Raw genomic sequence first — 23,345 nt, 5'->3', positions numbered from 1 at the left:
TTTTACAAACTCCCGCATGCATGCAAGGGATGATTAATGTCCTCCTTTGCTAGTACCACGAGGCAAACACCATTAATATTGCATCAATTAGTGTTAGTGGCCTTGTATATCTGCAAATTGTAATTTTGATAGTGGCCCCTTGTATATAAAAATGGAGGGAGAAATATGAGAGATAAGGTGAGGAGGAGTGGGGCGTGGTGGTGATTGGTGGTCGGACTGGGCGGAGGCATGGGGATGGACAGCGCATTATGTCTAGGTTTGTATCTCTCTCACACACACCCACGTAGGTGGGGGACGTGCACGAAGAGAAGAGGTGCACGCACGGCGCACGTACTCCCGTCTCTTTCCCAACCACACCCGCGCGGGTACACGGTGGAGCTCATTTCTGTATGAAAAAGGCAGCCCACATGGTAATTTGGCACGTGTACTGGTTGTCCATTTGGTGGAGGGAGGATCGTCTACCACGGGTGAACAAACAAATTGCGACTTGACGCGTTATGTTAAATTAAAAAAAGAGGCAAACCATGTGGGGCCTACCTTAGAGGCAAGGCTCAATACACTGGAGTACTTTTGATGTGTCCCGTCAACTCGCAGAACGAGGAGAAGCTTGCTTAGTACGCCGTCTCCCCCGCCCACGGGTACGGTGGCTCACAGGGTGAGGTGAAGCTTACTACTACTGTACGCCTTCACGCCCGCTCCCTCGCCCACGCGCGCGGTGGCTCACAGCACGAGGAGAAAATTTTACTACTCCCTCCGTTTACTCCTCGTCCCTACTACGTACTTTGGTTAGTACTCCCTCCATTTACTTATACAAGACCACTATAAAAAATACATTTTGCATCTATACAAGGCCACAGATAGTAATCGATACAAAAGTTACTACTCCCTCCTTTCCAGTTTATGGCTCAATTTCAAAATCTCTCCAACCAAGGTAGACGGTGAGTGGTCGAATTAATTTTGTAGTTTGCACAAGTACTACCTCTCTCTCAGTTTACAGGGTGTGCATGTACCCCCGTCAATTTGAACAACCTAATACAAGTCATATATTACAAAAAATATACCAATATGAACTTCAGATGTTCTATTTTCCAAAGGTCTAATTTTTTTGTTATATAGTTTATATTAGGATGATAAAATTGGCAACCTAGGTATACGCGTAGGACTTGTAAACTGAGATAGATGGAGTACTTAGTACGCTCATTTTTCTCAAGAAGTTATGTTTACCGAGGCATTAATTAAAATGAATGCATGAATGACCACTAAATTTCCATGAACTTGTACATGCATTGGTTAGTTTCCTCATGAAACTGCTTGCGTCGGGTGATCTACCGCATCTCGAAATCCAACATGTAATGGTACTACTACTAGTATAGTAGAATTGAGACTTATCAAACGGAAAACGAATGTTTTTTTAGATGAGCCCTATAAACCCTAGTGGGTATGTACTCCGTAAAAACAGATTTTTCCGAAACTAAGTCGCTCCCTTTCATGAATTATGTAGTATACTCCTCTGTCGACGCTCCCTTTCATGAATTCTGTACTTCCTGTCGCCGACATGTGGGACATATAGCAACTGGGTCGACATGTCAAGCACCAAATAACAGTGCAGAACAGCAGGGAGGACGCACCCCACTCGTACCGGCCCAGTAGTAGTAATGAGCAATGAGACGTCAAATCACAATGCCGCACCTTCCCAGACGGACGAAGCAACCATTATTTCACACTTCGGTTCGCCATCATCTCAAACCACGTACTGGTATTGCTTCTGCCTCAAGAGGGACACGCGCGTCGCCTTGGTACATCATGACACGTGGGACCGCATGATAGGCCATGCTCCCCCGCCGATCGCTCGGTAAAATCACCTCATTTTTACTATACTTCCTCTGTATTGGTTTACTACATGGCATGCATGTCGTTCTAGGTTGAGAATTTAACTGGCTATATATGTGATGAACAGTACTCTAGCCTTTTAAAAAATGTATACTTTTCTACATTAGTACTATCGATGGATTGCGCCATGGAGCAAAAATTGAATTTTTTAAAAAAAAGTGGTACATATAGAGAGCGCTCGTCGCCAAATTATGCATAAAGTACTATTAAAAAAGCTAGTACGTGCTTAATTGGGGTGCTAAATTCTATTAAAGAAATACTAGTAGTATGTACATACTGAAGAGTTAAAGTAACGAGAAGAAACATAACATAGTTCTGCTGGGGGCTCAGCACAACACACCCCTCAAGTTAAACTAAGCACACCTGAAATTAAACTATGCAACTAATCCAGTAGACACTGCATTAGAAGTTTATAACCACCATGAGCAACAACACTGCCACCTTACTCAGAATCCTCGTCCACGTCCTCGACTTCGTCCTTGTCCCTCTTCCTCTTGGCCGATACTTCTTTGCTTGAACTGCCAACTTGGCTGTTGCTCTTCATCCAACCCTTGTAGATATTGAAACAAAGGTAGTCATCCATTGCAGCATAGTGGATGTGGTCTATATCTAGTACATTCCGCTGCCATGCATGACGATGAAACGTGTAATGAGGTTTCTCCAGTTTACGGTTATGAAGGATGAACCATGGCTCCTGCCAGGGTCAGCATTGAAGGCTGACGAGAGGGCACCAGCCGATTCTTCTGGAGGTCGAAGGGGTTGCCTACAACGAGGCCTATCCAACCCAGGACTTCTTTGTCGTTCTTAAAGTCTACAGTAACGAATTTCACTGTTTTGTCCTTGAGGAAGTTCTTAAAATCCTGGCACTCAACGTCGTCATGGCATATGTGGTAGACCAAGAAAACGTTATGTACGCAAACCTGGATCACGGCGGGCTTCTTCCTCTCTTCATCCTTTAGATCCTTCTCTCGTCCTAGGACTGTGGTGTACTCAACATCTAGCCCAACGACCCACTCATCATCTGAGTTTTCGAACATGCGTCTGAAGCGAGAAAGGCATCCTTTCACCGTCGCGGAAGAACGGGTGTAGATGACGTCGAACTCATCGCCAGTGATGGTTCTAACCTTGTAATCGCCGCTGATCGGGGAGATTTGGGACACCATGGATTTGGGAGGAGGGTTAGGATTAGTGGAACTGTCGTAATGTGAATGGATGGGTTGACTAGGAGCAAACCGCCGTAGTATTAAAGGACGTGCGGGGACGAGTAGGAGCAAACTGCCAGCGTGCGAATGGCAGGGTAGTGGCTTTCCATTCTCCCCTGATACGGGCTTCCGAGAGCCCTTGGATCTGAGATCAAATGGTTGCATGGCGTGATTCTAGACCTATGGGTGAATATCCTATCCTGGAGGGTTATTCTGCAAATTTTCAGCAACTTAGCATGCGACCATTTGATTTCAGATCCAAGGGCTGCCAGCAGCCCGTATCATGGTCGCGCCTACCATGACCATCGCGTCGCTCGCGCGGTCGCGCCCTTGGAGCTTTAACACGGTGCGTTAGGCTATCTGATGTTGGCATGTCATACATAGTCATCACTTAGTCACTCATACTACAACAAGGTTGGCTATAAGGTTGGCTATAAGTGTATTTCTTTACTCCTCTCTATATCTTTCTTCGTACTCCCTCCATCCCATAATATAAGAACACAGGGAGTACTAGTGTACTGCCAAAAATGTTCTTATATTATGGGACACAGGGAGTACTAGTATTTATTACATTTGCCAAGGAGTGACCTCTTCCAATGAAATGGTGTTGCTAAGTTTGCTTCATTTAATTAGCTATAGACTCAAAATTGTCTTTTCACCTAGGTACACGCGCTTAGCACCATTTCTTCCTTGGGTCACCAAACTAGTCTCTCTCTTCTTGATTAACTTGCCACATCAGACTTTATGCCTATGTGGCAAGCTTAAGCACTTGTAGGAGCAAGTAAGTACTCCCTCCTTCCATCTATATAGGGCCTAATGTGTTTTTAAGACCGCTTTGAGTATTTGACAAGATTAATAGTACATGACATGCACAATGTGAAAGTTATATCATTGAAAGCTCCTTTCACACACGAATTTAACGGTGTGCTTTGTGTAAGTTGCATGTCATATATTATTGCTCTAATATTTCGTCAAAGTTAGCCTCGAAAAATGCATTAGGCCCTATATAGATGGAAGGGGGGAGTACAATAGTGCGCTTTACATGGCATTTTTGCATATGTGGAGGAAAGAGAGGCAAGGAAAAAGTGGAGAAGTGGGCTCTCAGGCTAGTCATAGTGGGAGTAACTTAGCTAGTAACATAGCGCACTCCAAGAAATTTTTGCTTATGTGGCAAGTATTTAATGTGAGGTGGTAACATAATATGTTACTGTAACATAGCGCTTCCCAAGACAAGATGAGTCTACGGCTAATAAATGAAGCCATCTATGACACTACTATCATGTTACTTTGCATTATGAAGGTAGTAGCTTAGACTAGTGTCATGCATATGACACTAGTCTAAGTTACTCCCCACTATGACCAGCCTCATGCAAGAGCTAGCCTCTACTACATGGTGGAGCATTGGGAGAGGCACCTGTATGGAGGTGGTCAGGAATCGGGAGACTCACGCCGGTCGTAGCGCCACAGTTAAAATGATAATGGCAAGTCAAATCATGGGGCCCCACCTGTCCAGCAGTAACTCGCTATCAAATCACACAGCCCTACGTTTGCAGCAGCCTACTCCCTCGTCTTCTCGCGTCTCTGTCGAACTGACTAGGCGGAACTGCCCCGCCACCATGCAGGAAAAGCCCCGCCCTCGACTTTTAAATACAACTACTCCCTCCGTCTAGGTGAGTAAGTCATCTTATGAAAACCAAATAATCCCAAAATACTAAGGCCCGATGCATTAACTTCTACCTCGTTTCTTGTTTCTTCACATATCAACCAATAAGAATCCAATGATATACTTTTAGTGACATAGTAACTCATATTTAGTTAGTCAAATGGATGACCTAGAACTATGTGCAAGCCCTATAAACCGAGATGCCTACAAATAAAAAACCAAGACGGAGAGGGTAGTTCAGGACGTATCTTTTTAGATCAATATAGTCGGGATTCATCAAGGAGCAAAACCAAGTGGTAGGCTGCTCCTGTCATGTTGGCGTAGCAACTCAAGCAGGGTCAGTCCGCACACGAAATGGTGACACACTTCACAGGACCCCTTTGGCAGACATGTGGCTCATCCACCGTCTTGTTCCACGTGCGATGCACCAAATTATAGTTTGGAGCAGTAGTTGGAATTGGGTGCACCCCGGTCGTAGCACTATAGTAGTAGAAAATGAGTGATGATGGGTCAAATCACAAAGCCCCACCTTTCCCGCATTAAGCTGGACGGACGAAGCAACCATCATTTCACTCTAGGGCGCAAGAGCATAAAGAAAAGAGAAAACAATGATGCGTGCGGTAGCTACCTAGGGCATCCTAGGGTAGGGGTCTCCACTACAGATCCTTTTTTTTGAAAGCGCCTCCACTACAAATCGGCTTCTCCCTTGTCCTCTTGAAGAAAACCGATGATGAGTGTGGCGGTAAGGTTTGTAGGAGTACTACGGCGTGCTGGGCCAGGCTCGTAGTAAACGGGTTCGAGTCGACGCCTTAAATATGTGTGGGCCGCTTGGTTTTACGGGAACGAGGCAGCATTTTGGGTTCGGGGACCAGTGGAGATATAGTACGTACAAAAAATTGTGGATGTAGGTTCGACCGAAAGGCAATGATGCATGGGCCCTGCATTTTGGTATACCCGGGGCCGCGTGAAATTTGCTACTCTACTCAAAACTAGTAAGGTACACATGTATTGAACGCATGAGATTTCGAAACCAAATTATGAATAAATATACACTATAGCATGTAAAGCTTTGAGTCATATATGCATGATGTAAATGTTCGTTTAGTTCTTATAGTTCATCTCATTCAAAATCAATTAGTTTTATAAAAATGTTAAGATTCATGGGGTTGTGCATTGTAAATCATAAAGTAAAAAACAAATAATGGCAATTCATTTAGAAAAAAAATCAATTATGATACAGAAGATTCTAGAACAAAGGAGAAGTGCTTGTGTTTTTAGGCTTGTGCATTATGCTTAAGTTCAACCATGGAGTCTTCTAAATTGTACATGTGGCAGATCTGGTGGAATATTGATGATATCCAACGGCCAGTAGTGCTCGGATTTTCCCAGCTCTGCAGTGTCGGGTTAGCTTCATCCAGCGGCCATCTTTCAAAGTTATTGGCACACTATATAGTTCTTGTGCCATAGTTGCATGTTTGGAAAAAAGCTACTAGTGGGTTGTACTATCTATTTAGGAATAGAAGATGTATACATGGAAGTTGTAGGGAAAGAGATGACATGGAGCATCTCAATTCCTATGAGTAGGGATTGGAAAAGAGGTGTCATTTGGTTCACATCATAGGAACTTTTCTATTGAATCTAGAGATGACATATATCTCAATTCCTATGAGGAGGGATTAGAAAAGAGATGTAATTTGGTTCATATCATAGGAACTTTTCTATTGAATATACGCTAATATTTATTTTCCTTTGAAATTAAGGGAGTATAGGAATCCATTCATATGAACCAAGTGGCTCTAAAGCTATAGAAATGATATCATGTTTATTTCCTTTGAAATGTGGAGTATATGAATCTATTCCTATGAACCAATTAACTCTAAAGGAAAAAATCCTATAAAAATCATATCATATAGAGTTCCTATGATATTCCTCGACACTAAAGGATGATTGAAATTGCTGCGGGTGATATGATGGTCTTTCTTTGTAGACTCCTCACCCATCTTTATAGTTACCTCTCGAATATGAATGAAATGGTATATTACAGGGTATTCTACATGTGCAATTTGGTACACGAAAACTCGGTAAAAGTTTGCGAGGTTTGAATTTTCAATAAAGCTATATGCACTGCATTTCGGAACGGAGGGAGCATACGGCAGTTGCTAACACTCACGTGGAAGATTTATGTGTAGGAGGGGTGGCTGTTCTGTTAAATGACATGGCAAAACTTGCACTGTCGGATGCCGATCTAACGGTTCTTACAGCATTCGTTAGGAAAAGGCTTGTGGCGAACGTTTGTCGGATAATGATTTACGGACACATGCATAGCATTGATACGTGCCCCCCTCTCTCTCATGCACATGCACCCTCACGAGTCACGACTCTCCCAAGTCCTCTCGCATACTCGCACGTCGCACCCACCATCTATCTGCAGGTAGACGTCACGCACATATGTGCTCTTCACACCCTACCCTCAGAACTTCTAAAAAACAAAAGACGGCGCACACATTTTATTTTAGCTCACACGTCACACACTTATACTATTACTCTTGCGGCGAACGTTCTTTGGGCATAGTATATTGTACTCTCACAAAGAGAAGCGGTGCACGCACGCACTAGTTCTCTCACGCCCACTCGTGGGTACACGTAGGAGCGCATTTTTTTGAAGCTGGTACAACAAAATCACTCCACTATATATAAAAGCAGGAGCCTTAGGCTTGCTTTACTAGGGTTCCTCTCGTTCACTCTCTCATGCTCTCCAGATCTAAGCAAGACATAGGTGGCCACACTCTCTCTCTCAGCTCAAGGCTGGTCACAAATCCGGTCGGACAACCTCGACCAGGGCAGGGGTGTAGGTGCATCGTTCACGCTGTCGGCGGCGGCGAGGGAGGAGACCAACGGCTGCCAGCGCGTCCCGATCGGCGGCCGTGCCATTCTCTCCGAGAGAGCGCCGGCTCGGGAGGGCCTCCGACCCCTTTTCCTCCCTGCGGTATTGTGGCCAAGATGCGGCCTCCCGACGCCATCTTTGCCACATGCCGGCGACCCTCAGGTATATATTCCTTCGAAACCTGCCTTGCTCTACTTCCCCAGCTCTTTCCCCTTCGTGTGGATCCTTTTCTACTTCCGTCCGTTGTTCCAAAGCCACCTAGACTTCTACTATTATTAGAAGTAAAGCTAGTTCATACAGTCGACTCAAAGCGTTGGTTCAAACAGGGAAGAAAGTGGGAAAGCTGTAGCATGAATCTAGGACTTGGTTCTAAGAGGAAACGGGGGAAAGTAGTAATATCTGCCACTGTTTAAATAACCATATTTCGTATTTGCGCAAACAGGGATGTCTGTCTCCATATTGTTTCGGGATGTCTATCTCCGTATCATTTCTATCTGCGCAATCAAAAGCACACACCTCAGTTTTAGTACAACTGCGCAAAATGAGATGGCTATCCCTCATTGCCGTCGTCTAACCTCCCGTCTTCAAGGTATCCCTACATTGGTAGTAACTAAGGTAGAATGACCAACGCAATCTAAAAGAAGCTGATTCGTACGTTTTACTTCCTAATTGCAGTGCAGGGACGAGCGAAAACAACTGCATCCTAGTCTAGAATGCACTTTCTACCAGCTCATCCATGGACCGAGGACTAGCTGGCACGGCTGCATGGTGGTTTTTTGGACAGGTGCGCGGACAAGAGGCATTATGGTCTGCTTATTTCTGCAAATAGTGGTGCTTAAATTTAGTGGAATGCACAAGAATTTCACCTGGTCAGTACACTGCATGGTTCAGTTCAGCATTCCAGCTGAGACCACAATTATAATTGGTTATTCTGGAATGAGAGAACCTAACCATGGATGGTGGCAACAAGAAAAAACCAGAGTGAACTCTAGGAAATTTAAGCCTGCTGGGAGGCCCTTTGCTTAGAGAAGCCTTGCTTGTTTTTTCCTGATTTGTAAACCTTCTCACAACTTTGTCTTTTGTTGTGAACTAGTATATGTTTGTTATGTTCTATGAATCATTGAGATGTATAAAATTGCTTAACTTATGCTTTTCAAGTTTTTTATGAAGACGAGTTTAATGTGAGTGTTCCACATGAGCACTGGACTAGCGTGTGAACGTTTGGAATTTATTACATTGTGGCCTCAATTAACTGCATGAACCACTGTAACAAGATACATAGTTGCTTATATGTCAGACAGCAGATTGTTGATTGTTAGCTGGTCGATAGCCTAGTGTTGAAGCGAGCTGAGCCAATGTGCCGTGTTTTGCACAACTGCTTACAAGTGGGGTAGCACCAACAGTGTTTACAAGTACTTATGTATACATCAGCGCACGGTTCTCGAATGAGTGCTCTATTTCATCAAAACACACACTGCTCGTATGATAAACCGTGACAACTTATGTCTTACCATGCCATATTCATGAAAAAACTAGTGAGGACGCATCTGTTTCAGCAACAATTACGATGGTTCTCACATGATTCACGGGCACACAAAAGTAGCAGTAGTTCCCATAGACGGATTCAAACAGAGTACTAGCCCAGAGGGGTCGATAACAGGCAAGGTTCGGATAATTAGACACAATCCAAACTACTATTAAACACTAGCTGGGGCAACTATTTCATGCCTCGATCTAATTTGGGCTGGACACAAGACGGACCTTGCCATGAACAACAATGAGGACGTCCCACAGCAGCTCAATCATGTGAACCTTCATGAAGACAACCTTGTGGCCTTGCCACTGATAAACTTGTTTGTGGAGGCATGCCACGTCATCTTCCTGCGTAAGCTTGACAAGAACAGTATGCCTCACAAACGAAGGAGTAGCTTTGAACTTCTTTTTCTTCAGTACATCCTGGACAACATGCCTGACAACAGTGAGGCTGGAATACAACTCTTCATTGGTATAACCGCAAATGGCTTCCAGGATCCAACAGCCTAAGAACTCTATTTTCCGAGTTCGTATATTCAGGTCGTCCGCCTCATAGCGAGTGACATGTACAACCACACAATCCTTGTCTGCATCAGGACTCTAATTGAAACAGAAACAAATTCTGAATTACTTTTCAGTATAAGAAACACAAGGTATTTAAACCACTATGTATAGCATGGCATTGAAGCTAATAAAATTTTGCATTATTAATCACCACATACTTCCTTTTCTAAAAAAATTCACTACATACTTAGATGAAAAACCACAATCGAGATCGGCAAAGAAGGAAATCACCTTGGGCAGCTCAGCAGGGGGGGACACATCCTCGAAGGGGGAAAACTGCTCCTGCAGTGCCACGGGGGCTGTAACCTCAAACGGGGCGTTGACCATATCAGTAGTGGCCGTGAGCGTATCTGGGGTCGGCTCGGTGGATGCCTCCATCTTCTTGGAGCTCTCTGTCTCGTGGGGATCAGCCTCCCGCGTCTGCTCCAATATCCATAGATCTTTGCCTGGTTCTCCTTGGTCCATCATGAAACTGACGAATACTAGGAGACCACTGAAAGGAAAACACAATCGCAATGACAATGAAACAAAAAGGAGAGTGAGGATCAGTTACTGCTTTGCAAAAGTTCTTTTTTTTCTCTGAATGAAAATATACCAACATCATGGATCCGCTTACCTTCCCTTCGTTGGGAGAGAAGAACAGTGGCAGATGCGAGTGTTGCCTTTCGTGAAGACCGTCAGGGAGAAGGGGATTCAGCGAAGAGTGAAATGATGGTTGCTTTTTCAGTCAAACTTAGACTGCGGGGAGGTGGGGTTTTGTGATATGACGGCTCGTTACTGCCGCGCTACGATCGGGGTGACTCTCCGCCTGCATACTGCCTTCTAATTTGGTGGATGGCATTTGGGCCCGCGCGCTGCATGTCCCGCATGTCGGTGAACAAAAGTATAACAACATTCAGTAGAGGGAGACGTTTCAATGACCTAGGAGGAGCCAGAAGCGATAGAGTGTCTCCACTGCACTAGTAGTAATTGTTTTTCTGGGTAGCTGTAGAGTATCTCCACTGTACTAGTAGTAATTGTTTCTCTGAGCCCAAGACAAAACAGCCCATCCACACTAGTAAATAGTAAAATCAATTCAAAAGCCCATATATTTACTGAATGAGAGGCGCTACCCACACCCAGCACACCAAACCCCCTCAAGAAAACCTGGGTGCTCTTCTTCCTCCTTGCTCCCACCCACCTCACATCAGCTCGCTCCACTCGTGCCCCCAAATTCCTCACCTCACTCCTACAGAAAACCCCAGCTCCCCTTCTTCCACACTCCTACAGAAAACCCCCAGCTCCCCTTCTTCTTCGCTCGCACTACAACTAGGCTCGTCATTCATTACTCTGCTCAAATCCGTGAGCGCGACACGATGCCCTCGAGGAAAATGGAGTCGGCTGACCCCAGCGCCAAGAAGATGAGGCTCCCGCCAGCGGCGACGCCTGTTGTAGATCCCGCACCCGGCAGCGCGGGGAGAAGCGGCGAACCCGCCCCCACCGGATCCCAGGAACCCGTAGAATCTTGGGTGGACCGCATCAGCGATCTCCCGGACGCCGTCCTTGGGGAGATCATCTCGCTTCTCCCCACCAAGGATTGCTGCGGCACCCAAGTCCTCTCAATTCGGTGGCGCCCTCTATGGCATGCCGTGCCCCTTAATCTCGACTGTCGTCAGCTATCTCTCTTCAATGATTTTGAAATCCCCAGAGCCATCATCTCCTCCCACCAGGGCTCCGTTCAAAGCCTCTGCATCCCGTCATGCTACCTGAGCAAGCATACCATGCCCTGCACGGTGGACGCCTGACTGAAATCCCCTGAATTCACAGAACTACAGCTGCTTGAGTTCTACTATTCCCCTGGAAATCACATACCACATACAGAACGCCATGAACTTGTGCCCTCAGCACTGATGTCCATCTCGCGGTTTTCCTCCTCTCTCCACACCGCCACCTTTGCGCTGTGCTACCTACCAGACAATCTGGTACTAAACCTTCGACTCCCATTTCTCAAGAAACTTTCACTTGTGCGGGTTCGTATATCGGAGGCCTCATTGCACAGCATCATCCACTCCAGTTGCCCTGCGCTGGAGTGCTTGGTGCTTGTTTTCAAAGTTAGAATCGGTTGTCTCCAAATAAAGTCGCCTAACCTTGTAAGAATTGGAATTTCTTTTGACGGAAGGCAGCCCATCATCCAAGATGCCCCTTCACTTCAAAGGTTGATCCTTGATTCTAGTTATTCACCGTTGTAAATAACCATCCTCTATGCGCCTAAACTGGAGACCTTGGGTGTAATACATGATCTCTATGCTCATTTCAATATGGTGTTTGGCTCCATAGTTCTTTAGGTACTTTATATTATCATCTACACTTGTAACCATAAGCTGCATTTTAAATTTCTGCGCATAATTTATATATCATCTTGGAGTACACATTTTGTACTAATATTATGTTCTATGCTCAATGAAGAGTTTCTCCATGGATGGCCTATCAATGCTGCTGGATTCTGTCAAGATCTTATATATCCAAATGAATAGTTTTGATCTGAACAAGATTATTGGCTTGCTGCAATGCTTTCCATGTCTGGAGAAGTTGTATATAAAGGTGATAATTTCACGCACATTGGAAGCCCGCATATAGTGTACTAGAATTAACCGTTCAGCTGTTGCTCTTTCGACACTCTTCTTTTAGACCTTAACTGTTTTCAATCTTCATGTCTGTTTAGGCAACAGGACGGGGTAAGAAAGTTATAACCAATCGGTGGATTCGTAAGCATCGGGATTTTCTCACTTCTCATGAGATTCGATTGAAGACAATAATGCTAGAACGATATGTAGTCAACCGTGCAAACACAAGATTTGTCACATTCTTCCTGCTGAATACGAGGTTACTATTGTCCATCGGGCTTAAGTTTATCAACAACATGGTTATGACGGATGGGTATGTCGAAGAGCAAAAAAGGAGTTTCAGGTGGGCAAAAGAGCTTCTGAACGTGCCGGGCTTCTATTTACAACATATTGTGGTCATAATCCAATAAATTTTACGACCCAGGATGTTCATTCTATGGACCTAACCGACCCATTTGACTGTGACTGCCGAAAACAGTGCTGGAGTTAGATGTTGTTGCCCTTTTCAATCTGGTTTTTTTTTGTAAACCTGATGAACAATTAACCCTCGTGCATTCGTACAGTTTGTAAACTGGAGTTAGATGTTCCTGCCCTTTTCAACTCGGCTGTGACTGTCAAATTTTCTTTGAAACAAGGCAAATGGATTGCCATTCGTTTAATTTAGAGTGAAATATTGTAACAAATCCCAACCAAGGGAAATAACATCACTCTCGCCGGCTGCTTGAGCTCACTGTGCATTACAGAAGCCAAGTGATTAGCCCCCACCAGCACCCACAAACTTATTTCGAACTAGCACATCAAATGGGCTGTAAATTTTCATAGGAAAGGCTGCATGACCGTGACAGATTTGGATTCTGACATTTGGGACCCGCGAGGAAATAGCCTATCCAAGGTGGTGTCGACTTACTAGCCAGTCAACAAACGATTCTGCCTACCAGCCGTTGGATTGACATCCAACATCTGTCGTGTATCTTCTATCTCTTGTCTTCTTCTTCCTCCAGCCGCCCAAACTAAACCACCCCGTCGGCTCCGCCTGCTCCCGCCTCCCATGGCTGGCTGCGCCTCCGCCGCCCTATCGTACGTACCCTCCAATGTTGGCCAGTCCCTCCTTCTATTCCCCCACACGTCCTGTTATTCTCCGGTGACGTCATCCCCAACACGCACCCGCGCCCGAACCAGTCAATCCTCATACTCCCCTCCGCATGCGACTGGACCGGTGCATCTTCAACGGCTCCTATTCGTTCCGTCCGAGGCCTCGCCGTCATCCTCCGCCTTGCGGCCTTGGTTCGCTCACCGTGCACGGTGTGCCGCCCTCTTGCGTTGTCAACGTCGTCAACAACCGAGAGGAACAAAGAGATGACTGTACGTGGAGAGGATGACAGTAGGGACCCACCAGTGTCATGGCAGTACGCAAGAACGTGCCTCTATAGTACCAGCCCAAAAATATGGTTCCTCCTAATGGTTGGACATCTGGGGCTCACGCCATTGTCAACGTAGTCAATAAACGAGAGAATTACACTACGAGCGGCTGACACCAAGGACCCAGCAAGTCGCGCAGTTTTTTTTGAGGAACAAGCAGTTGTTATTTATACTAGTTTTAGCGACGGATCAGGGTAACAACGGGGCTGTGCGGGGGCTGTGGCCCGTCTAGCCAGGGTTTTATTTATGTTTACCACATCATGAGCCCAGTTGTGTTTTTTTCTTGCTGAAAATGGCTAGCCCAGTTCTATTTTTTTTACGAAATACCCAAACAAGGCCTACTTGCTTTATCGGCCCTGCTGGGCTGCAAATCTTTTAAGACGAGGAGAGTTTCATTCGGTTTGCCCAGAAATGGGTTGTACATTTTTAAAACACATCAAACCGGGAATTAGTTTCAATTTTTTTTCATTACAAGATCTTAAATTCCATTGATTTTTATGCATGGACAATTATTTGGATTTTATATTTATATAAATTATTTTTCAAAATAGTTTGAATGTGAATCGATATTTCTAGATTAAAAATAGTTGACCGCACCGAAATATGCAAAATTTCGTATACTTTTTAACCGTGGCCACAATATGGGGTGTAGTGTTAACAAAAAGAAGATGGGCTCCAAAAAAAATCTTAAGAATTAGCAAATGGGTTGTACATTATTAGAAATAATGGCAGATGGGTTGTATGCTGTTTTCCACAGATTTGAGGTTGACTTGTGCGCCTACTATAGGTTGACGCGTATGCTTTCATAAAAAAAAGGTTGATGCACATGCAACGCCCTGTCAACTTAGTCAACACACGAGAGGAGTGACTGTTGGATGTCCATCCAACGGCTGTCGTGCTTTTTCAATCTCTGATCTTCATGCTCCAGCCGCTCAAACAAGCATCGGCGGGACTGCCTGCTCCCTCCTCCCGCAGCCGGCTATGCTGTCGTGCAGGCCTCACGGCCCCACCGTACTCCCATCGCTGGCCTAGCCATCCCTCTACTCACCCACACATGCTGTTATTCTCCGGCGACGGCAGACGAACCAGTAAACCCTCGTACTCCTCTGTGTGGGAAACAACTGCCGAGTATTCCTTGGCTCCGTGTCGTTCCCTTCCTAGGCCTCACCGTCGTCCACCGCCCTAGTGCTCTCGGCGCGGCCTGGTCAACGTGGTCAATGAACGACATCCATCGGAAGTGGACTGTACGTGCACTACTAGGGAAAACCTTATACACAGAAATTTAAACAACGGCGCGGGTCAAAAAAGGGCGCTAGTGCTAGATAGCAGTAGCGATTGAAGAAAAACCGCGCTACGGATACAACCTTAGCAGTAGCGCGTGTAGTGGCAAAAGCGCTACTACTAATATTCCCATTGCTAGAATGATAGGCTACGCATAGCAGTAGCGGGCTTGTAGGAAACACGCTACCACTAGGGAATAAGTAGCAGCGCGTTTCCTAGGAAGAGCGCTACTACTAACGGAAATAAAATAAGATGAAAAACAAATAGAAAAGTAAATGAAAATGAAAGAAATAGAAAAAGGAGAAAGGAAAAAATAAAATGTAAAGCAAAATAAATGAAAAAGCGAAAAAACGGAGGAAGGCATAGCAGCAGCCTATGTTTGTAAGAGGCGCTATAGCTAACGTAGCTACAGCACGTGTCCTAGACCCCCGCTATAGAAACAGAAAAGGAAATTAAAAAATGGAAGAAAATTACATAGCTATAGCAGCAGCGCGTTTTGTAAAAACCGCTATAGCTATCTTAGCTATAGCGCGTTTTACCAAATGCGCTACCGCTAAGTTTGACTTAACCAAAAAACCGTTTCCCCCCGGCCACCACTTCTCCCCCAAATCCCTCAACCCACCCCGCGCGCTGCCATCTCCCCGATTCGCCATCGCCCCACTTCGCCGCCGTCTCCTGCCGACATCGACGCCACCAAAGCCGTGCGCCGTCGACGCCACCGGAGCCGCGCGGCCTCGTCAACGCCACCGGAGCCACCGTCGACGCCACCGGATCCTTCCTCGCCACAACTGCCTCCCTCGCCAGACGCCCCTGCCTCCCTCGCCATCACCGGAGACGCCCCTGCCTCCCTCGCCACCACTGCCTCCCTCGCCACCACCGGAGCCATCCTCTGTAAGCCCCCACCCCTCCTCTCTCTCTCATGCATAGGTTAGCTAGTTTAGTTAGGTTAATTATCTAGGTTAGGGCAAAAATTTAGTTAGGGCTTTGACAAAGAAGTAGTTAGGTTAACTAATTTAATTAGGTTAATTATCTAGGTTAGTGCAAAAATTTAGTTAGGGCTTTGACAGAGAACTAGTCAGGTTAACTAGTTTAATTAGGTTAATTATCTAGGTTAATTAGTGCAAAAATTTATTTTGGGCTTTGATAGAGAACTAGCTACATTAACTTGGTTAATTAGGGTTAATTATCTAGGTAAACTAGATTAACTAACTAAGTTAAATAGGTAGGTTAATTAGGTTCGTTGGATTAACAAGCTAGGTTAAGTAGGTTGGCTAGGTTAGAGGAAAATTTTATTTTAGATCATTAGGTCAGAAGGGTTAGAGAAATGGAGTTCCTTTGCAATTTAATTGGGTTCTGTCCTAGGCAGAGAAGGGTTAGAGATAATAATGTGTGTTTGTGTGAGAGAGAGGAATAGCTAGATCAACATAATTTGGGTTCTGTCCTAGGCAGAGAAGTGTTTAGTGAGGTCATTTTGAAAGGTTTTTGATTTTTGAAAAGACCACTATTTTTCAAGGAAAAGAATTTAGGAAAATTTTATTTTTCATTGAAGTGGTCATGTTATATCTTTTCATTGAAGTTGTTCGATTGTGCCCAAGTGGCTTTGTTGTTCCCAGGGAATGATGCTGAGTGGCCTATGTTTTGCCGGAATGTTGATTCATTTCTGTTCCGGCAAATTTCAGGTTCTCAATTTGTCCACTTTTTAGCAAAGGTCATGCCGAAATTTTCCGTGAATTTCGGCATGACTTGTGCTACAAACTAGGACATATTGAGTGCCCGGGATTTGCCGCACCAGGAAGGAGTCAACATTCTTGCAAAACAATAGTCCTTTTTATGTCATTATTCATTTTATTGGTCTAGAATTAATTGACTAGATTTAATCATAGGAAACATGGCTAGCAACGATGAAGGACAGGGTTCTGGTGATTGCGACGACGTCTATCGGGCGGCAGACGAATTTTTTAGCCTTACCAACGACCAACAGATGTTGTTGCTGGTCCCACTGGTGGCATCGGGGACTGAGACCGACACGCAGACCGGTGCTAAGACTGAGACCGGCGCTGAGATTCAGACCGGCATCGAGACCGGTGCTGAGACCGGTGCTGCCTTGGGGAGCAGAGCCGGTGTAGAACCGAAAGCAAAGAGGCAACGGGTTCCTAACAAACTCAGGACTACTAGACTGGTGGCCACGGAGGTGGGTGGCGGCAATTTTGAGCCAAAGGCGCCCGAGGAAGCGTGCGCGTGCTACAGCAATCAAATAGGCTGCATCGTACGGACAACCGCCACCATCAATGATGAGAAACTATAGAAGATAGAAAATATGAGGAGCTCCCTCCTAAAGAAGTTTCACGAGATATTCTTGTTCCCGGGCCGGAATGAGAAGGATTATGAAGATCCAGACGAGGACCCGGCAATGAAGAAGATAAACAAACACGCCATGACCAAGTTTAGCGACGTGTTGGCCGCCTGGAAAAATCGAGTGAAAGCAAAGATCAAAGACGGGGAACCCTACTCTGAGATTGTAAAGGATAATCCAACAATCACGGAAGAGCAGTTTCAAATATTCAAGGAGGCTTGCGAGGCCGAAGCTGCCAAAAAAAGTCTAAGTACATGAAGGGGCTTCAAAAGAGGAACATTGGGAGCCACCACCTCGGAAGCCGTGGTTACGGCGGAAAGAGGTCCAATTGGGCCAAGGAGGACGCGGAAGCCGCGAGTCTGGGCATCCCACACCCCTTGGCGGATTTCACTGTCCCGCAGGAGCGTGACGTCCTGAGGGCCCGGCACCGTTGGGACCCAGTGAAGAAGGTTTACGAGACAACACCGGTCATTATGGAGTTCATGAGACTGCTAGTAATTTTAGTTTCTGATCAATTCGACTGCACATGTTAGTCATATTTGTAAACGATCCTTGTGCCTTTTGCAGAGAGAGCAGCACCGGATTGCGGCCGAAAGCGACTCGCCGTCTGAGGCATTGGCGAGGCCCAAGTGGGACACTCCATTCAACCTGGTGTTGAACATATTGAAACAACAACCGATGGATACTCGACCGTTGTATGGACGCGTGCACGGTGTCAGAGACGACGCCACGTGGAAGAAGTACTACCATGAGACCACGGAGGAGTGAAAGGAAAGACGGAGGTTAACTGAAGAAAACATCGACAAGAAGGTTGAGATTGCGGTTGAGAAGAAATCATCTCAGACAGTCGCAACAGCGGTAGCTGCCACAAAACAGGTGATTGCAGATATATCTACTTCCTTGGTGACGGGCGTTTTCACTTGGACAAGGCAAACTCCATAAAAAAATGCGGAGGACTTTCCCCTTGCTGACCTCTTGGGAGCACCTGCTCCCGCACCGGCTCCCGTACCTGCTCCCGCACCGTCTCCCGCACCTGCTCCCATACCGGCTCCCACACCTGCTCCCGCACTGGCTCCCGCACCAGACGTGCTCGGTGGTGCCTCCTCTTTGGCTGAGCTCGACGCCCTCACGATATCTGTCACACCGGCCCCCTTCAATATAAATGTATAATCTCCCGTTTTCGTTGCCTTTCGGATGTCTCATGTCGCAGACTTTTCTTTGCAGGCCGACGAAACCCCGTGCACCATATTGTACACCATCGGCGAACAGAAGGTGGACGTGGGGAAGGAGACGATAATGGAGCCGAAGGAACCATTGTTCCACAGCCGGCCGATCCCCCCGAACGTCTTCAAGGTTTCCGTGGCCAGTGTCAAACCGGGCCACGAGAATTTGCCTCCTCTAATACTAGTGGGGGATGACGACGAGACCCCGCGGCGGCTTGGTGATTGTTGCAATTGGTGGGTCCTGTTGTGGCCAAAGAGTCTGCTTCGTCTGGAGGTGGCCGGGAGCACACCCACGAGCACGCAGCCTCAGCAAGGTATGAACATCAACACCCCACCTACCCAATTAGCGACGGGTGTAGGGTTGGGTGATAGCGGATGGGGTAAGGAGGAGGCTCCATTAGTCGCTGATGACGTCGCCATGGATGAGGATGAGGATGACGATGGCGCTGAACAGTATGTCTATACTGGCGCCTCCTCAGGGTTTGAGCGTCATGAGTCAGTGCATGAATTACCGTCTCAACGTATTATGGATGACCTTCCGATAGTAAAGAAGTCTAGGAAGAGAGCGAGGAAAGGCAAAAAAGCTGATTCTATGATCCAGCCGCCTCAGCAGCCTCGGCTTCAGGACCGTATAGATATCCCCGATGCGGATAAATGGCATATCCCCGGTCAACCTATCCTACCTGCAACAGCGCTACGAGCCAGATTCCGCGATCTAAGGAGACTTCATGACGATGTGTTGTGGGTAGAGAAAGGCCTCATCGCCTCGAAAGATCCAGGATACCCACTCTACGTGGTTAACGTTCCGCGGCAAATGTCGTACGTCTACAGCTTCCCCGCGGATAAGTTCTTCCTCCGATTCAATTACATATTCGACATGTTTTACGTGAAGAAGCTGGATTTTACGTTTGTCTGCCTTTATGCCTTGCACATGAACTACATCATTGGGGTTGAGCAGATACGTCATATCTGTGTCGCTGACCCGTACTACATGCACGAGGGCTTCTTGGGAGTCTGCACAGAGCAGCGTGAATACGCGAGGGATTACATCGTCAGTTTCATGCTCGCCAATAAGGACAAGGAGGCGATTCTCATGCCTTATCATCCCGTGTAAGTCATCCGTGCTGCTATCCTTCCTTTGATTTCAATAATTCATTTGCACGGTGGAGGCTAATTAATTTGAGGTGTACTTATTTTGCGCAGCGGCGGGCGCGCCGTCCTCATCATCATCTACCCCCGATTCTCCCACGCTCTTTACTTGGACTCGTCGAAGAACATTCACAAAAAGGATTACACCCACATCAAAGATGTTCTCGATAATGCTATGTTTGACTACCAAGCAAGGGGTGGAGAGGTCAGGGACAAGAAGAGAAGGGACGGCAGGGTCGCCTTCAGCCATAAGACCGACTTCTGCTACATCCAGCAACCGAACGATTCTCTTAATGATGGATTCTATGTCCTACACCACATGCTAGAGTACAGACGGGATCAATAGAACCTTCACATGTCACCTAGATCTGGCGATGCCCATATTCTGCAATGGGCAAAGGACATAGGAGATATCGAGGATCATCGACTTCGAGCTGAGTTCTATAACATCCAGCGCAAACTTGCCCAAATCATCATGAAGGAGGTCGTTGGAAAAACAGGGATGTTCTACGAAGAAGGACAAATGTCGCGGGAAGACGTACGAACATGGATAGCCGCTCAGCGTCTCGACCTGAAGCCTTTCACTAGGCTCAGGGACTATCTCCCTGACATTGATGGATGGCACGACATATTGGAGTGATTGTCGATATATGACAATGTGTCCGTTTAGTCCATACTTTCTGTATGACAAAACTTTGAGTTATGCATGGTGAAACTTTATTTGTGATGTAATTAAACTGTCCTCCTCCTCGACTAGCGAAAATCACTCTAGTTAGGGCATTTTGGGTACGATGAACTTTGTTATTTATGCTTACGATATGTTGTTTCTATTTTTGCCAAGTTTGTCTCTTTCTGTTGCTCAACTATATATGTTGCATATCATCGACTCATGTGACGATGCAGGTGCATAGATCATAGATGGCGAAGAAGTGCTATGCCAGGAGTATATATACGACAAGTGGCCGGAGTGTCAGGCCCAGGTGTACCGGTTTCCGGTTTCCGAGCGACAGGCAGTAGTTAGTTTAGGTTCACGCTAATGCGAGAGAGGGATACAAACTCATGTACTCAAAGTGATAGCTCTTCTCGCGTATATCATTGTTTAGATGGATGACGATGTATTTGCAAGTAATCGAGACTTGTATCGCTATTTTCGAGATTGATGACGAGAGACCACTTTGTGTTGAATGATGATTATGATGATGACATGATTTGATGAGACTAATTGTATGTATATGCTATGATTACATTTGTATGTGTATGATATGCTAAAGATTATTGTATAAAGCCTATTCAAATACAAAACAAATATGCAGGAAAAAAAACTAATAAAACTAGTAGTAGCGAGGGGGGAAATTTAGCAGTAGCGCCGCCTTACTAGTAGCGCTTTCCTGTAAATAGCGCTGCAGATAATATCAGTAGCGCCCTTTCCTAAAGCGCACTACAGCTATTCATGTATAGCAGTAGCGTGGGACAACAGGCGCTACTGTTATACGTTAGCTGTAGCGCCTTATTAGTAGCGCCGGCACCCGCGCTACTGAGAGGCCCAAAACCCGCGCTGCTGCTAGGCTTTTCCCTAGTAGTGGTGGAGAGGCTGACAGCTGGGTCCACGGCCGCACACAAAGAAATGCCTCCTTATTACTCGCAAAATAATGATTCCTCCACCTGATAGCTAGGACCCATGGGAAGGGCCTCTGTATTTTGCAAAAAAACGTTCCCCCCGCTGACAGGTCAGACCCACCAGCTATATCTTCGCACGCAAGGAAGTGCCTCCTTATTGCGCCCAAAAAAATGAATACCCCCCTGCTAGCTGGGACCCACCATATTGTTGGGCTAACTTGTGGGCCTACTAAGTTGACGGGGACGGAGGGCTTTGTCAACTTAGTCAATACTCCAGTGACCGTATGATGTCCATCCAACGGCCATAGTGCTTCTTCAACCTCTGGTCTTCTTGCTCCAGCCGCCCAAAGCAGCGCCGGTCGTGCCGCCTGCTCCTGCCTCCCGTGGGCGGCTGTGCTACCGCGGAGGCCTCACCGCCCCCATACTACTCCCACCACTGGCCAGGCCATCCCTCCACTCGCCCACACCCCCTGTTATTCTGTGGCGACGACAGCCTCACACCGCAGTCGAACCAATGAACGCTCGTACTCCTCTTCGTGTGGGCATCCACTGTCGCGTCTTGCTCGGCTCCGCGTCGTCCCCTTCCTAGGCCTCATCGTCGTCCACCGCCGTGGTGCTCTCGGTGCGGCGTGGTCAATGTGGTCAACAACCGACTTCCATCGGAAGAGTACTGTACGTGGAGAGGCTGACAGTTGGGTCCACGACAGCCACAAGGAAGTGCCTCCTTATTACGCGGAAAATAATTATTCCTCCACCTGACAATGGGGACCCACCGGACGGGCCACCAGTATTTTGTGAAAAAAATCGTTTCCCCCTGACTGCTGGGACCAACCGGACGGGCCACCGTATTTCGCGAAAAAATGTTCCCCCCGCTGTCAGCTCGGACCCACCGGAAGTGCCTCCTTATTACGCACAAAAAAATGAATACTCCCCCGGCTAGCTGGGACCCACCTTGGTGGGAGGCTGACTTGTGGGCCTACTAAGTTGACGGGGACGAAGGGCTTTGTCAACTTAGTCAATATGAACGATTCTAGCTCCAGTGACCATATGATGTCCATCCAACGGCCGTACTGCTTCTTCAACCTGTGGTCTTCTTGCTCCAGCCGCCCAAAGTAGCGTCGGTCGTGCCGCATGCTCCTACCTCCCGTGGCCAACTGTGATGCCGCAGAGGCCTCACCACCCCCTACTATTTCCACCGCTGGCCAGGCCCTGCGGCGAAGGCAGCCTCACACCGCAGCCGAACCACTGAACCCTCATACTCCTCTCCGCGCGGGCTTCCACTGTCGCGTCTTCCCCGGCTCCGCGCCGTCCCCTTCCTAGGCCTCGCTGTCGTCCACCGCCATGGTGCTCTCCGTGCGTCGTGGTCAACGTGGTCAAGGAACGACTTCCATCGGAAGAGTACTGTACGTGGAGAGGCTGATAGCTGGGTCCACGGCCACAACCCAGTTTTTTGTGATTTGCCAAGTAAGTTGCTTTGCCAGACCTGTTGGGCTACAAATCTTTCAAGACGAGGAGAGCTTTCATTCGACTGGCCGAGAAAATGGCCCATCAGTAATGAGAAATGGGTTGTACATTTTTAAAACACATCAAACCGGCAATTAGTTTCAAATATCTTTTTTTCATTTCAAGATTTTAAATTACATTAATTTTTATGCGTGGAGAATTTGTTGGATTTTATATTGATATACATTTATTTTTAAAATCAGTTTGAATGTGAGTCGAAATTTCGGGATTAAAAACAGTTCGGACCGCACCGAAATATGCAAAATTTCGTATAATTTTTTAACTGTGGCCACAATATGGGCTGTAATGCTAAAAAAAGAATATGGGCTCCAGAAAAACCTTAAGGATTAGCACATGGGCTGTAAATTATTAGAAATAATGACAGATGGGTTGTATGCTATTTTCCACAGATTTGAGGCTTTCCTAAAAAAAGGTTGACGCACAAGCAGTGACTGTTGGAT

This window comes from Triticum dicoccoides, chromosome 7B (genome assembly GCF_002162155.2).
Source record: "Triticum dicoccoides isolate Atlit2015 ecotype Zavitan chromosome 7B, WEW_v2.0, whole genome shotgun sequence".
NCBI lineage: Eukaryota > Viridiplantae > Streptophyta > Magnoliopsida > Poales > Poaceae > Triticum > Triticum dicoccoides.
The sequence above is the reverse complement of the archived record's forward strand: the minus strand, read 5'-3'. Positions refer to the sequence as shown.